Here is an 18,174-nt window from a genome sequence, read left to right on the forward strand (position 1 = left end):
TAGCCTGGATTCGATTCAGTTCACTTCATTTAACTTGAACTTGTACTCTCTCATTCTAAGTGAAAGGGAGCTAACACAGTAAATGATGAATATACTGTAGTTTGACCTTTAGTTCTCAGCAAAAGATGAAAATAAATGGATTTATCAAACTGACAAGTCAAACAAACCTATCAAACCATTTTATTTAGCATAGAAGAAACATGGGTGTAGATGAGAAAATATTCATCCATGAGCATGAAGTTGAAACTGAAAACAAATCCCCAATTCAAGTTCATCAAGTCTGGACCTGTGAGAACTAATGGTATCTGCACTTAGATGCCACAGCTCTCTGTATGTGTGTGTGTGTGTGTGTTCTTCAAAGTTATGGGTGCCAAACTCTTGAGAAATACTGGGGCCATGTTATCCTTGCGGTGGGGTCTAATAGGGTTATGGTTAGGATCGGGGCACTTAGTTGAAATGGTTAGGGATAGGGTAAAGGGCTTGCACTGACATACTAAATGCCTTGTGTCAATGGAAGGCCCTCACAAGGATAGAGACACGTGTGTGTGTGTTGTTTGAGGGAGTGGGAGAGAGAGAAGCTGCCTCTGAGCCTAGTGGTTTCCCCTCTTCCTGCACCTCTCTGAATACTTGATACTGTCTTACACTTCATGTGCACCTTTTAAATAATAGATAGTAGCTCCTGCACTGACTGTTCCAGCTACCTCTACAGCTGTGCATCAACACAGCCGTTATCTATTCACCTCTATGGAGACTGGGAGTCCTGACAGTAGATGTGCATTAACATAGAGCAATGCATTATGTCCAACATATCACTGGATGACCAGAAAGTGTGGCTTGTTGCTGGGGAACGTGTTGCCTGGCTATGCACAAAATGTGTAACATTGCTCTTATGAAAGAGGACATCAGCTCTTTGCCCCTGCTGTGGCGGTAACCTTAAAAGAACGTGACAGTGGCTGTTGACCTGACTTGTTCCACTGGGGTTTTGGGAAACCAGTGTCATGTAATCTGTCCACTACAAACTGGAATAGGTCGACATGCTCGCACTGTGTATACGGCCATGTATGTTCTACTTTTGCATTACTCAAAGACTAAATTCCCTTCCTCCTTCCCTCCCAGATTTGACATTTTCTCTGCAGCCATCGTTTGGGGCATGCTCGTGTCAGCAGATGCACTATGCATACACATGGACATAAACATGTTTGATCATCATCATGTCTTCACTCTTCTTCAAATTCACTCAAGTTCAAGAAGTTACTGACGCTACTGTGTGAATGAGTGATCCCCTGCTTTAAGACTTAACAGGTGCTGTGGTTATGGGCAATGGTTACTTAAAACTGCTCACATGATGCTAATTAAATAAAACTCTTTAGTACAGTACACAATAAGCAAATCATATGTGCTCATGTAATGGTTCACTGAAACTACAGTTACAGTGTCCGATACAACAGGATGGTACGTAGAAAAGGGCAACAATAGTGAAGAAAGTACTGTCATTTATAGAGAAGGATAAAAAATGATGGGACTGCATTTCATTTTTGGATAAAAAGTCTGGAGTTGATTTCCACTGTGGAATTGAAGACTGTGGCTGTGAACTCATAGCATGTCTTCAAAGTATCTTTCAATCCAAATGAAACAGGTCATCCTTGCAGCATCAAAGCCAATCATTCAGAGAGAGATTTGGAACTTTGGGAGTAGCCAAACATTTTGGTGCATTCCAAGAAAAGAAAAAAAAGTGCTATACATAAAGGCCTGGACAATAGTGGAGGATGATCTCAGGATCTTTTCCAGTGTAAATAAATAACTATTTACATTCTCCTGGAGGTAGATTATGTCATTATGAAAGTCTACCATAAAGAGAAGAAATTACAGAGAGCTGCCCACATATTGCAAATCATTTATAAACCTCAGATATAGAATGACCATTCATTCATCCATTCATTTTCTGTAACCGCTTGTCCTCTGGAGGGTCACAGGGTGACTGGAGCCTATCTCAGCTGTCACTGGGCAAGAGGCGCGGTACACCCTGGACAGGTCTCCAGTCTATCTCAGGGCTAACACAGGGAGACAGACAATTTAGAATCACCAATGAACCTAACCAGCATGTCTTTGGACAGTGGGAGGAAGCTGGAGTACCTGGAGAGAACCCACGCAGACATAGGGAGAACATGCAAACTCCACACAGAAAGGACCGGTCGGCCCATGGATTCATTCGTGAGGCATCAGTGCTAACCACTGCACCACTGCTGACCTAGAATGACCAGATTAATCTAAAAAATGAAATTAAGAATCCAAAGCAGTTGTGAAACAGAAAGCTTGGATCAACCTGTACCTAAATGAGGGTAAGTAAAAAGTAACTCATGATCTAAAACATACAACATCATACACCAATTAGCCACAACATTACAACCACTGACTCCGGCTTCCTCCCACTGTCCAAAGACATGCTCATTAGGTTAATTGGTGATTCTAAATTGACCGTGTGCATGTGAGTTTGAATGGTTGGATAGGCTCCAGCAGACCCCCGCGACCCTTAACAGGAATAAGCGGGTACAGAAGACGAATTACAACAGGAGAAGTAAATAGCATTGACCATCTTGTGACAATTCAGTGTTCTTCTGGGAAACATTTGGACCTGGCATTCAAGTGGATGTTACTTAGACATGTAGCATCTACCTAGGCCAGACCAGACCAGACACCCCCACCCAGGGGTGGCGTTAACCCAATATTTTCCGTCATTGATTTAAAAATCTGAAGGAAATCTGTAATTTTGACAGATTGCAATTCACTCCCCAGACCACTTGGTGGCGAGTGAGCATATTAATTGGCTCTTGTCTCTCTTGATTAGTAGAGTAAGAGTCGGTTAAGAGTCGGTTAAGTTTCGTTTCTCTGCCGACCGAGCGAGTGGGTGACTCTCGGTTAAGCAGGGATACACGAGCAGCGGTTATGAGTCGGTTAAGTTTCGTTTCTCAGCGTATTGTGCATAAGTGAGTGAGTGTCTGAGTGTCTTAGTTTGATAGTGGTCAAGTTGGGTAGTACGTTTTGTTTCTCTGCCGAATGGACATTAATTAAAAATGAATGAAAAATAAATGCTATTGAATATGTCATTATTATCATTTAAAAAAATTAAAGTGACGGGTAAAAATGGGTTATGACGGGATTTTTGTGACCCTATCAGTCAAAATGACAAACAACGAAAAAGTCTAGCACAACCTCTGCCCCCAGCCCATAACAGCACAAGGTGTTGACCTGGCCTCCAAATTCACTAGATCCCAAACTGATCAAGTATCTGTGGGATGATCCACAGAGGCCCCTCCCCTCAACCCATAGGACCCAAAGGCCCCCACTAACAACATTCTGTTGCCAGACACCACAGGACACCCTCAGAAGGCCCATGTCCATTCTCTGATGAGTCACAACTGTTTTGGAGGCACAAGGGAGACCTACACAATATTAATATTATGCCTGATTTGTGTATATTAAACAATATAGAGGGTGTGATGTGAATTCCAGATGAATGTTGGAGTCTACAGAGATGCAGCATCTACTCAGATTCAACCAAATGAGGCATAGATGGTAGACGCTGCTTCATGATACAGATGAACAATGACCCAAAGCAAAGCAACCCAGGCATTTTTTTGTAGGTAAAGAAGTGGAATATTCTGCAATGGTCAGTCACCTGATCTCAACATTCATTCATTCATCTCCTGTAACCGCTTGTTCCTGTGAAGGGTCGCGGGGGTCTGCTGGAGCCTATCCCAGCTGTCCTGATCTCAACAACATCTGAAAAATATTACTAGACCTCCAATACAAAGATTTTAGTTCAGTTTATTCTCATACTTATGATTTAAAATAGGTGTGTAGCTTAAAACAGATGGTAGGCTACAAGTTCAGGTGCTTTGTTTAATGCGGAATCAAATGCCACAGTAAGCTTGATTAAATTGTTTTTGAAAAGTTGTACACTGAATTGATGCTTGCCATTGTCTTCAGAGCTTAGTAGTTGAGTGTGGGTTATGCTGTCTGGTGTTTTTGGGATATCGTGGTTATGATCTGACTTTTTTTTTGGACAAGATAAGCCATAGATTAACTCATTTTGCTAATTAGCACTAAGGACACAGTGTGAGATAAATGTCATGTTTGAAAGTTTTGGATTGTAAAACTAATTATTGTACTAATTAACATTCTGACCTCGTGGTGGGGCTGGATAAAAAAATAAATCAATTGCTCACCAAAGCTATGACAATTCATCCTGCGTGAAATTTTGCTGCGTGTGCCACATTTCAAGGAAACTGACCTGATAGCTGCTGAGATACCCTGGATCAAAATGCTATCAAAGTGCATATAAGAAGTCTCCTAAACAACTGAACTATGAGGGTTCATGTCTTTTATGACTTGTCTTTAGTGCCTGGACACCTATGGACAAGACAGATTTAGTCTTTTCTGTTCTTTTCTTATTTCTTTTGCCATTGTGTGCTAAGGGAGTATCTGTGCAGCCCTAGAAGAAGAAAAGTACACAGGGTTTATCTTCTTTTCATGTAATACAAAAAGAAATAGTGACCTTGAAATACATATATTTCATCACAGCCTAGAGGCAAAAAAAAAAAACACATTCTGAAAGGTGGCATAAAACAAAACCATTAACTGTAATGCATTCCATTTGACTTCTCCATTAAGGTAATCGATGATTTAATTTAATACCATGAATGGATGCACCATCTGACAGGTTATTGTGCCTACAACAAATGCATTTAATCTCCTTCTAATGTTTTTCATTTCCTCTGTCTTTCGTCTTTTGATTAACAGCTAACAGGTCCTTTTCTCTGACCTTATTTTTCTCCAGAGGAAACCTCCACTCAGTGATGTACAGTAGTAGAAGAGAGACTCAGCAAAAACACGAGTTTGTCCTCGTTTTTATCTGTGAAATAAAGTGTTTATGGGAATGCAGAGTGTACATAACAGTAAGCATTGCGAGTTTAAAAGGTTAACCCCATCCGCCCTGGAAGTCCTTGCACCTGGACGACATTCTGTCTTTCATTAACTCCTATGCCTCTTTATAACACTATGAGGGCACTAGATACTAGAAATCACCTCACTCCTTAACTCCCATTCTGAAAACATCAACATTTCTATATAAAAATGATGTCAATTAGTCATCATGATGAACATAACTTGGTACACTATTTATTTCTTTTGTTTATTTGTTTTTTGACCAAGGGGCTGGAAATAAGACATTCTTCTCCTTTCTCCTTTCTATCACGAAATCCCGTTCTTGAACTGTGCATTAATATAAATGGAAATGAAAATGAAGATGAAATTGCTGGAAGCAGCTTTTCAAAGCATCCGTAATCGATATTTCTATCTAGCCACAGGCAGCTGTGCTGGGTAAACCAAAACTTCTGTACAACACAGATATTTTACTCAGAAATGGTGGAGACCAAAAAGTGAATGCTATTGCTTTTGCCTATCAAGTTTAAAACTGATTAAAGATCAGTGTTCTTCACAATGTGTTTCTGCTGCCCCCAGGTGGTCAAAGATCCATTATTGCAGCCTTTAAAATAAAACGTAATTAACTAATTTAAAGACTGAACTGGAGAAATCATTTTAAAGAGAATGGTCTGTCAGCATTGAAATTTACCAAGGATAGGCAAATAAGGCTTTTCTTTACTTGTCCCCATGCTGCTTTTTTTTATGCTTGCAGGCACTGAATAGTTTTTCCTTCAGCCCATGGTCCCCTAAGATCTGTGACAGCCTGTTGTCTGGCTAGGACTGCTGCTCTCTGATCCACTGGCTAAACACGTTCACACATCCAATGTGCTGTGTTCACAGCTGCTCTGGTGTAGCCACATAGAAAATTGGCTCTGATCAGCGAGGCCTGAAAAGGTTCAGAAGTTGAGATGTGTCCAAAAATGCAGGTCTCCTTGAGGCTGTCTGTCACCATCCATGCCAAGCTTTTATTGATTTGTGGTATTATCTTTCATGCTCCAGCTGACATTTGTGGGGCATGGTCAAGTGTAAAACACAAAAACTAAAACTGACAGACACACACAAGTCCACTAACACTTAAAGAGACGGTGCATCCTTATCCTCTCCTTTCATGCTTCTAAAAGAAGTCACCACTCTAGATAAGGAAGCTGCCCTCATACACACACACACACACACACACATAGCAACACACACACAACCTCATATCAGTCCCTGCATAATACAAAGTCTTGACATTCTTATTGGCATGACAGAGTACATATCCACATAACAAAATACTCACAAACACACCCCAAGCATGCATATACATAAACACAAGTGCATTTGAAATATGCACATGAACCCACCCACTCACACTTTTCAAAAGCTGTTGTGCTGAGCGTTGTGTGGGTTGTGCCGCCTAAAGCTGTTTCTGCATCCTCGAGCTTCTCAGTCCAATCCACAGCCTTTCCCTCTGACTGCTGATCCATCCAAAGAACTGATAACCCAAACCCTTAACTTCAGTACACAGCAGTTTGCAGTGATGTCCAAGTCAAACATTAAATTAGCAGGGGATTTTAGTGGAATTTTCACAAAAGATTTCTTTTTACTTCTTGAATATGAAAGAGTTGACAAAGCATTCTGGTTCATATTCATTCAGCTGCAGGACATCACGTCTCCTGTAGCCAGTTGAATGCTTGGCTTGACTCACCTCAGCAATAGCTGCTGCGTGAGTTGCCAGGGTCTTTTGAGGAGTTGATTGTTATCTCTGGTTTTAGGAAGGGAATAGTAGCGCTTCTATTAATCATTCTTCTACTACCACACACAAAAAGACTCCTAGAACGGTGTTTTTCACGGTCATATTTACATCACTCCTAAGAATGGTCTGAACAACTCATGAATTGTGCAAGTGGCGGCTGGTGGCTGGTCTGGAGACTGATGCCACTTATTTTAAAGTGGCACCTGTCAAATCCTGTCTTCACTTTGCTTTTTCACCACTTGGTGACAGGGGTTGGGGAAAGCGGCGAAAATTTTCTGTTGCGAAAAACTGCAGATGAGTGTCCTGCCCACACTGAGTTTGGCAACCCCGAACATGCCATACACCAAAAACCAAACTCATGTCCTATAATTGACTTTAAAGCATGTCTGACCAGGCTGGAACCTTACATAAAGCTTGTAATCTGACCTCTCCCCATATTGAAATAGGTCACTGCTAGCTGCCGGGATATGAGATGCTGGATATTGTAGAGGCACACAATGACCAAAGAGAGGAAAAGACTGACAAATGAACAGTGTTCAGTTATAACATTGCTCATACAGTATTTATGATTAAAAATGTGCCCGTTGGAAGCACTTTTTGCAAGCTGAGGTTGGTACATGCTTTGCCAGGCTCACATAGAAACATTCTGAGATGCCTCAAATGTACATATTTGATTTTATTCTTTGTTGCTTGCCTGATTCAGATCTGCCTCCCAACAGGTTTCACTCCTGACCTCTGCCACCTCCAGTTATGTTTATGTGTATATCTGCAGAGCCATAATTCCAGCCCTATTCCCATCCTGGACAACTGCTGCAGATAATTCTTTTAAATGAAGAGCATTTAATTGTTTCCCTCCTTGAACTCATCGTTCCACCAGATCATCTTGAATGGCAAAATAGTCGCTGAAAGTCCATGCATCAATGCATTTTTGTGTGTCATCTGAAAGAAAAAAGCTTTCTGATGGGTATCCCATGATTAAACAAAGGTATTTATCTATTTCCATGGAGCTCTAGCTGGGCTCACAATACTGGCATCCCTGCACAGATGCCATGTTTGATTATTGCTGAAAATACTTTGATTACTTTTTGGCTGAGGCTTCTAACCTTCCTCTACCCTGTTCGCCATCCAGCTTTCCAGTCCTTTTTGTTCCCCACCTGTGGACCACAAAGCAGCTCCTTTGATACAATGCAACAGAATTCAAAACAATAAGACTACAAGCTCTCATGGAAGGAGGATGCAATGCAGGACTGTTGTGTTAGGCAGTCATAATCTACTGTAGAACTCAAAACAACAGAAACAAACCTACAATGACCTACAGTACTTTAACACGGCCACGCACACCGTGAAGAAACTATCTGAAACCAAAAATGTTTCATAACAGTCACCAGTGTTAGACTGAGAGTGTGCAACAGCTCGCACCACTTGCAGCCTGACTTGATGGGCAACAAATCTTGACATTTGTTAAACTGAAAACATAATTACAAACTTCACCTACATAAATAAGGTCTTAAGCAATCAGTCACAGTAGATCATAATAATACTACACCATAATAACCAGTAAGAGTGGACTGGAGCGTAATTAGGGCTTTTCCCTTGACAGCTCCAACCCCAAAACCCTATCTTCTTGAACTCATTAATCTATAATTGGATTGGGAACACATTTGCATTGCATCGCAGGCAGTACAAATACAAGACACTATATATACACTAACTATATAATTTACCTTTTAATGTGCAGTGAAGGGGACTTACTGTTTGCTTTATGTGGCTTCTCAAAGAGAAATGGATATTGCTTCGATATAAGCTGATCTCTAATTTTAAGTTCTTTTTTCAATGGCATCATTACTCTCCTTGGATCATCTGGCATATTCAGTTAGCATTCTTCAGGATTTATCTTCTGCTATGTGGTAATCAACTTTAGTAAATAATAGAGCTTGGTCTGCGTGAATGGGTCAGAGAAACTGCAAACACCTTTGTGAAGTAATGCAAAATGTGTTTCTAGATTAATGCAACAAAGTCTTCAAAAATATTCTCACTATTACCATACAAGGGCTCTATATGTGTTCACCACAGAATGGAAAAAATGGAAAAAATATACCTGCTAGTGTTGGTTTGCCTCAAATAAAAATGCTACAAGTAAGCAACAACATATTTAAAGAATAAGGTTTATAGGAAAGCTGAAGCACGCTAGGAGTTAAAGAGGAATTCCACATCTGTGCTGTGAGCCAGAAGTTCAGCTCCTGAAATATGAATATATTTTAACCCTTTATAGGTCACTCATTGAAATACTTGGAAATGCTCAATTTCAACCCCAGTGTTATTGCAGGACTTAAGAAGACTTTTTTACTTTTGTGAAACTTTTCAAAATTTTTAATTTTCATGGAGAAAATCAAGATTAATGAATTTACCATATATGGTTCCCTACCCTTAAGTGGTAAACAAATGTAAACATGTATTTAGACCATTAGAACATAAGTGCTGATTCAGGCATTTGTCAACATTCACATTATCACGTTAGACAACATTAGGCCACTTCTTAATGGTACCTAATAACACAGTTGATTTGACCGGAGATTTGTTGTCTTGATCTTCTCTGATTGGCTGGATGAAAACCACATGCTTCTCAATCTCACTGAGAGGCACAGGGATGCGATTTAAAATGTGTGCCCCAAAAAGGGTTAATCACAATTGATGATGCTACTTTGAGGGTACACTGACAACCCATTCCGAAGGGTTTTCCTTTTACCCTATAAAATGACCTCAAGGTTTGTATGAAAATTATATTCTTTATGTCCCTCCAGTCACATCTATATATACAGTGTGTGTGTATATATATATATATATATATATATATATACGCGATACATATATAAACTTGCAAATCAAGCAACACACAATCAGGATTATACCATATTTTATACTTTTTGATTTCCATAATTAGAAAATAGAGTATTTGTGCATGTTAATTGTCAGTGTGTAGAAGGAGTCATTCATGTGTAACATTCAAATGTACAGTAGCAGTAAGCAGTAACAATCTCTATGACGTCTCAGGTGATTGGTGGCTGCTTTTCCTACGCGCTGTGGTGCAACTCATCTCAGATCATCACTCTCTGCTTCATGGTTAAACATGAAATGTATTTTCTTAATGTTCTGCCGAAGAACAAATGACTTCCCCATGAAGCTCAAACAAGATCGGAAGATATGTGGATGTATGAACCCATGGTAGCCGAGTGTTACCTTGAATTCTAAATACATTTCCAACACTGCCACCAGCAAAGCCTCCACACTCCTCCTCCTGCTTCACAGTGGAAGCCACACATGCAGATGCCATCAGCTCACCTTCTCTGAGTCTCACAAAGACATACTGTGTATGTAGAATCTAAATTTAAAAATCCAGGTTTTGTCTGTCTAATGTTGGTTCTTTGTTTTTTACTTATTTGTGATGTTCTTGGGCGGCACAGTGGCGAGGTGGTTAGCACTGATGCCTCACAGCGAGAAGGTCCCGGGTTCGAATCCATGGGCCGACTGGGCCTTTCTGTGTGGAGTTTGCATGTTCTCCCTGTGTCTGCGTGGGTTCTCTCCAGGTTCTCAAGCTTCCTCCCACTGTCCAAAGACATGCTGGTTAGGTTCATTGGTGATTCTAAATTGGCCGTAGGTGTGCATGTGAGTGTGAATGGTTGTCTGTCTCTCTGTGTTAGCCCTGTGATAGACTGGAGACCTGTCCAGGGTGTACCCTGCCTCTCGCCTGATGACAGTTGGGATAGGCACCAGCTAAGAGAGTATCACTAGAGGTGGTTCTACCCTGTTTAGTGCCCTGGCAAACTTCGGTAATGTCCCCCTAAACTGGGCACCTGATGGCTTGACCTCTCCTTCTCCATGGTGTTAATTTGACAGTATCACTGCATTACCCATCAGTCAAGGGTCAGGACTGTACATGCTGCTTTTGTATTCACTTCATTATTTAACACAAACCAGAAAGTTCTGTCTGTGAAATAAAGGGACTATATTAACACTTTAATAAATGGATTAATTTGTGGTTTATCTGACAGTGTTTCATTATGTCAATTTAAATGCAGTCTATTGTAGAGGTCTGCTATTTGATAGAGCCCCCCTCTCCCCCGCTCCCCCATATTAGCGGGGGAAATCCTGACTCTGGCCTGCCCCCATTCACATCTCCCACTACTTCTGGGACTGAAATCTTCTGCCCAGGAAGCAGAAGACTGTCTACACATCAGAGAATTGGAGTGTGCCCACTTAAACCAACACAGTGAAATTATATCAAATTGACAGGATGCAGTGTGCAGGGCAATAGAAATCCTATTGCACAAATGCAACAAATGCTCGAAGAGTGCCCGTGCCACCCCTGACAATATGCCATCCTGGACGGCATACTGTTGGTACTCCCTCTGGGAATCACGTTGCAGTCCTTCATAGAGAGGGACAATTTCAGACAGTAGAAGGTTTGAAGTGAGATCACTTGGTTTGCTTTTCACTAATGACTTTCTTTAACCTCCTTCATGTCGACCTCACTCTCAGCAAACCTTCCCACCATCAGAAATGTGTCCTACAAAACAATCACGGGTTTGCAGTGCAGTTACATTTTTGAGGCTGTCTGTGGTTTGGTCCTGAGCAGTTATTATTAAAAACGATTATGTATGCAACTTCTTATATATTTACTTACTTTTACTTTTGAAACGCACCCTCATCAGAAGTGCAGCAGACTCCAACTGCTGACCCATTCTCCCACTCTGTTCAGGCAGTTGCTGGAGTGCGAATTTATTACATAAAGCTTGAAGAACACGCACCTAAAGTAAAAGAGCAAAACACTTTTATAAGAAAAACCACAAGTATTTCATTGTTTGCATTTCTGCACTGGAGTATGATATTTAGTTTTATAATGAACTAGAACATCAAATATGGAACAGTTAGCACAGTTGGAATCCTTTACTACACAGTGACAGGAACATATGTGTCTGACATTCAAATGTCAGACAGCAGAGTTAAAGTTGCTTACTGTATTATCAGTGAAAGCTTACTTAATTCACTTTCTGTGAATTGTGAATTGAAAAGTGACCTCCTACTAAAAGATATTGAATTGGAGATTGTTGGGTTTTTAACGTCACCAGGATGGGATACAGTATGGCATCACGTGGCATTTTATGAACTCAATTAAAACAAATGAAACTGGTTAACAGCTTATTCAAATAGTAACTATTAAAACTGATTTTGATTCATAGTCACTACCATCCCAGGATGATTGCTGCTACACTTATTATTAATGTAATATGTAGCCTATGAAGTAAAATGACACAGACTTTGTCCATTCTATCGAACATGTCTCAGTACATATGTAACATATGATTTACTTTTTATAAAATAATGTTTTATTGCATTTTCTTGAATTCTACCATACCAACAGTATGGTTTAATTCAAATAATGTGTGCTCCAACCTCTGCAGTGCAAGTGTTGCCTCCTAAAAAGCAAATCCTGTATTTGAATACATTGAATGAACAAACCTTGCACCAGCATACAAAAAGTGAATTAGCCAAGGCCTCCTTTGAAATCAGCCCCTTTGAACGCTGATGCCTGATGTTATTTTTCAGTGGAAAATGATTCTGGAATTTCCAAATCTGTGTCACTCTGTTCACTTCCAATCTCATGCAATCAGCAAAACCAAGCATATCCCCGCTTTCATCCTTTGATCAGAAGGAAAAACAATTTACACTTTTTCATTTCAGAGGCAGTGTGAAATGAAGGCAGAATAAAGGAGGGTGAGTAGAAAGGGCAAAAGACAGAGAGAGATGGGAAACGGTGGGGTGTTAGTGAATGGATGAAAAGCACTGAGCAAATTTCATTAAAGTGATCCATCATAAATGTGGCCAGCACAGGCACACATACACACAGAGAATTACATGCTGCAAAGAGTAACTCAGTAGCTCAGAACGTGTTAACTTAGTAGTTTTTTTCTGAGTACAACTGAAGTCAGTCCAACAGTTCCACATATTAAACACAAGCTTCAAACCTAGAAAGTAGGTGTAGGTATCACTGTAGGCAGTTAGGACTATATATGTTTAGACATTTTTTTTTATTTTAGCTGTTTGTGAAAACATACATTACAGTTACATAATGAATATGGCCTTAAAATGCAGACTTCCAGCTTTGAGGGTATTCACATCCAAACTGGAGGGAAAGTGTGGAAATTACAACCATTCTGACTGCAAAAATTACTATTGTACTATTGTATAACTATTGTCAGGGGCTCAATAGTGATTGGACAAATTAAATAGAATGTTAAAATTTAATTACTTTGCTGACAATCCTTAGCAGGCAATGCCTGCCTGAAGTCTAGAACCCATGGATATCAAATAATGGCTTTCTTCTTTTGTAATATCTTTACAGCAGCTGTCCTCAGTTGTTTGTTAGTCTGTCTGCCTTTAGTTTTGTCTTCAGCAAGTAAAATGAATGCGTGATCAGGTTGAGATCAAGTGACTAAGTTGGCCTGTAACTTTAACTGTATGAAAATCTTTGAAATTATTATGTTTTCTCTGAATCCGTGCATACTAATGCATTTCATTAGTACATATAAAAATGTGTTAACGATGAGTGAATTCCACACATATTTCAGAATAACACGACTCCCATCCGCATTAAAAAGTGGAATCACTAAAATAAACTGAACTAACCAGAAATAAACTGAAAATAAACTAAACTGAACTAACCAGAAATACCTTCACAATGGCCAGCAATACCAGCTTGCTACTAATACAGTATAAGATAACACATAAACAACACATGACACTCAAAACAGGATGGGTGTCATAGACTCTGACGCCTTCTGACACTGCAAACAAAACTACCTAGATAATTATCTACACTCCACCTCACTCCACCAATTCATTGGATTTGGGAACAAGTCATTAAGAGAATAGTTGTTATCCCCAACAGTAAAGGGTCTTGCTTTCATATAACGCTTTTCTAGCTATTGATACACCAAGAAAAGAATCCTTAAGAACTGAAGATCAAGAAATACATTAAACCTTATGCAATGGCTTAATCTGCTTAAGGAGTGCATTGAGCACGACGGCGCAGTGGTGCAGTGAAGCCTCACAGCAAGAGGTTCTATGTTCTATGTTTGAACTTGCCAGCCGGCTTGGACCTTCCTGTGCCTGCATGGGTTTTCTCCCGGCTTCCTCCAACAATCCAGGCATGCTTTTTAGGTTAATTGGTGATTCTAAATTGTCTGTATGTGCATGTGAGTGTGAATGTTTGTTTGTCTTTCTGTGTTAGCCCTGTGACAGACTGGGTACCTGTCCAGGGTCATTGGGTCCCAGCGATCTGGAGGATATGGTAAGCAGTAATAGAATAAACTGAATGACTTAATAAGTTGTACTTTAACAAACTTTCTAATTTTTTTAGTCTTTTTAATTTTATAGCTCAATGAAAATATACAGCTGCAACTGGGGTTGTTACATAGTACAGAGCTGGCTGACAAAATAAATTATCTCAAGATCCAAAACTGGAATATTTTGTGCATGTATATGTTCCTGGTGCCAGTGATGGTCATCTTTCAATGTATAAATCACTTCCTCCTTTCTTAGGAAATTAAGGAAAAGGAGTATTTGATGCTGGTCTCTTTACTTGCAGTGCATTTCTGGGGTCATCATAATAGGCTGGCTACATCCTACTCATTGGCCAGAGCAGATTTAATGATCAAAAAGATGCAAAATGGTATATTTTTCCACTCAGCATTAATCAGACTTCAGAAAACAAAACAGTATTAAAAATGCAAGCTGCGAGTAGTGAATTACATTACTGAACTAAAAGAAAATACACATTTTCAATTCAAGACTTTTTAAACATAATTTGTATCTTTTGTTACAGACTCAGTTGGAGCATCCATTTTACAGTAAGTACTACACAATGAGTCTAGTTTACTGGGTGGTCTTCTCCCTGGGCTAAAGGGTTCAGTAGTAGTAGCATTTATTGCCCTTATAGCCCACCTGGTTGAGCAGGCGCTCCACAAACTGAGGCTACAGCCCTCAATGCAGTGGGGCAGCTTTGAGTCCAGCTAGTGCCATTGCCTGCATGTTGCCCCCTCTCTCTCACCTATAGCTTCCTGTGTCTCTCTACTGATCTAGCCAATAAAGGCACAAAAGCCCCCCAAAATAACTCAGAAAATCCTTGTTTTCAAAAACCAAACGTTTTTGAGTTCCCTCAACTGTGCAAGGTCTCAAAAGATGCATTTTTCTGAATTACTGTAATTGCATTAAGTTCCATTAAGGCCTGTGCTTCTACACAGCATTCATTATGCAACACAATCTGCACATCTTGATACCCCAGGTCAGGATGGAACTGGACAAGATGCTGAAAAATGTCCAGTTATTCTGAGCTGATTACTGCAGTGACTTGCAGTCACTTGGGCTGACAAATGAAAATGTTTACACTCCAAATGAGAGCACGATTTTTCTTCTAGCAACTAGTACTACGGAATCTCTGGTATGAGCAGTCAAGGCCAACTAGAATATCACTGACTGTGTATCATTCAGGTTATTAATGCAGGACTAAAACTTTATTTGAATCCTTAAAATGAACTGAAGATTCCAACAAATGATAGTCTTTTTTTTTTCTGGGTACAAGCATGTCAGCCTGATATATTTACTTGCTTGATATTATTACTGCTGATGTTTTCGTTCTTGTTTTTCTGTGGCTGTTTTCATTCACTTTCAGTGTGCTTAATGTGTAAGATGAGTATCGGGTCTGCACCCCCTGCCTGGGCACCGTCTGTTACATGTAGGGAACCAGTCATTTATCCTGATACACACTACTTACACAAATGAGCGGAGCTGAATCTGATTTGGAAGACATCTTTCAAATTTGAATACAGTAGAAAAACAAATACTGCGGGTTACATTTTACTAATGAATCCCTTGAAACTGTAACCCTCTCGTAGATTATTTGTTATATTCTCAGACAGGAGTTTTGTTTAACTACAGTACAGTCCATCCAAAAATGCAGAATAAAAAGTTAATGGGACACAGTTTCTTTTTCTATTTATTGCTCTGAGAGCCACAAAAAATTTTTGATTCACGTTAATTTTATTATAACATAAAGGCAGAATACATAATATTTTAAACTAAACTGACCCTTTAACCAGTAATAACCCTGGATAATGCTCAAATACCCAGGCAAAGAGTTAGCATCATCTCTCCATCTCCGCAGAGGTCTCTTTTTCTTTTACATTCTCCGTCTTTTCTATTTGCTCCCATTACTCCTGTTCTTTCATCTACAACAAATCTCCCGCTGCATTTTTGCTCACCTCCTTCTGCCTTCACACTCTCTCTTCTACCCTCCCCTACCTACACCAGATATGCTGCCACACTTTTAATCTTGCCCCTTTCTCTTTCTTTCTTCCTCGCTCCACTTGTCCCTCTTCTATCTGTGCGACTACCTCCACTCATCGTCCTGCTGTCTCCTATGGGCTGTGGTCCAAACCAAAAGGAAGGTAGATCAAAGCTTCCTATTCCTCTCAGAGGCCACCCAGATCAAAGGGTGGATATATAAGAAGACTCTCTCGCTCACACGCATGTACGGAATAAATCCCATCACACAGCTATATGGGAACACGGGTCACACTGATAGCGTAGGTGAGATGAAAAAGATGAAGGTGTTTTCGTGAGCTGAATATTATTCATATGGATATATGTGTGTCTGGTAAGTTATTGACGACACAAGCTGATGATAACCATTTTTGTTTTTTGCACGTTACCCACATCCTCCTAGTTTGGATTAACCAATTCCCCTCACAGCAATGCATTTCCGTTCCTACACATTAAAAATAATAATTGGGACATTTATTATATATAATATATCTGTGCCCTGAGGGTTGCAGCTTTATAATTTTTTTAGATCACATTTTTCTTCTGCTACCTCTAACCTAAATGTCAACTCATCCATCAGTTCATTTGTGTCAGAGGCTATTTTTAAGCAACAGCTATTTATTTTTTCCTGCCACTTAGGGGTAGTAGATCAAGCTGTAAACCCACCTCTGGTATATCACCTTAAAAAGAGCAGACAGGGCTGAGACAGATAGCGGACATTCATTGTATATGAACTCTAGCATAGAAGTCGCTCACATTTGTTAACTTATAAGAAGAAAGAGGAGGTCACTTTAATGGATTTTTTTATAGACAGCTGAATATGTGGAGACTAACTGGCACATTCTGTTGGATGAAATGTCTCTGTCCCATGGCATTCAGTCGAGATCCAACGACCTCTCAAAAATGGATAATTTTCTGATCCTAAAAAGTTTCAGAGTTTGAAGAAAATTTACAAAACTTTTATATTTTAAATTTTTCGTCAGATACAAATGATTTGTAGTCCAGAGGTTTTTCTCTCTCTTAACATGTTTAAGATGAGGCACAATAGGGCAAAGTTCTGTTGTTGCACAGTTGATGTGACCAGTACACATCAGCTGCAGTGCCTGACTCAGAAAACTGCGGCCGACTTTGTGCCTGCAACGATATGTCAAGTGACATAGTTAACAGCCGGTAAAGACGGGGAAAATTTCGAACCAGCTCAAATCATCCAGCATGCATCACATTAAATCAGTGCTGCACAAGTGCCACATTATACTGAAAGAGCCTTTGGACCGAAATTGTCATGTGACTGTGACTGATTATTTTATTCATGTGTAAATGCAAGGTTTTTGTTTTATACACGTCTCACTTGTATGAGGCTTTTTTATTTATTGAATTAACTTTATGAGCTATTACTATATTTGTTAGATTCAAATTTATACATGTACTTGTATTAACAATTCATGAACAATTTACAAACAACGAATAAAGAGACTTTGTAAAAACGATGATAAGAAATTTCTTTATTTATCAAGCAGACATGACAAATGTGGCATTCATTTGGAGTTATAGGGGAAAACAAATCTTGCTGTTTAGCTGCAAAATGCCCCACTGTGTTCACCATCTCGTCACTGTGTCTGTCTACTGTCTGCTGCTGAGCAGGAAGTGTAGCATGGCTTTATCAAAGCTTTTTCTCTGACAACAGCTGCCAACTGCTGCTGGGGGGGGGGGAGGGGGGGGCAGGACCAAAACAGAAAATCTGCGGGCTATAAAAGCCAGACAATTACATTAAAATGCTTTATAGAGTTGGGTGATGATTTTCTGTGGCCCTGTGACTCCTTTCACATTACGCAGAGTCATTTACAGTAGCCTGTCTCAAACAGCTCATAAAAACAAAACTGCAGGACATTTTATTCACTCAGTTTAGCGTTTAGGATATACGGTGAGGGGCCACACATGTAAAACCATATGTATTACAGCTCTGCCATTAAATCTTCCAATGCATATTTTGACCTATAATGACCTTAGCAGGATATTTCAGAGACAATATGTCACATTCAGACAAATGTATGTGTTTTTCAAGTACAGTGTATACTCCT

This window comes from Chelon labrosus (assembly GCF_963514085.1).
Source record: "Chelon labrosus genome assembly, chromosome: 6".
Taxonomy (NCBI): domain Eukaryota; kingdom Metazoa; phylum Chordata; class Actinopteri; order Mugiliformes; family Mugilidae; genus Chelon; species Chelon labrosus.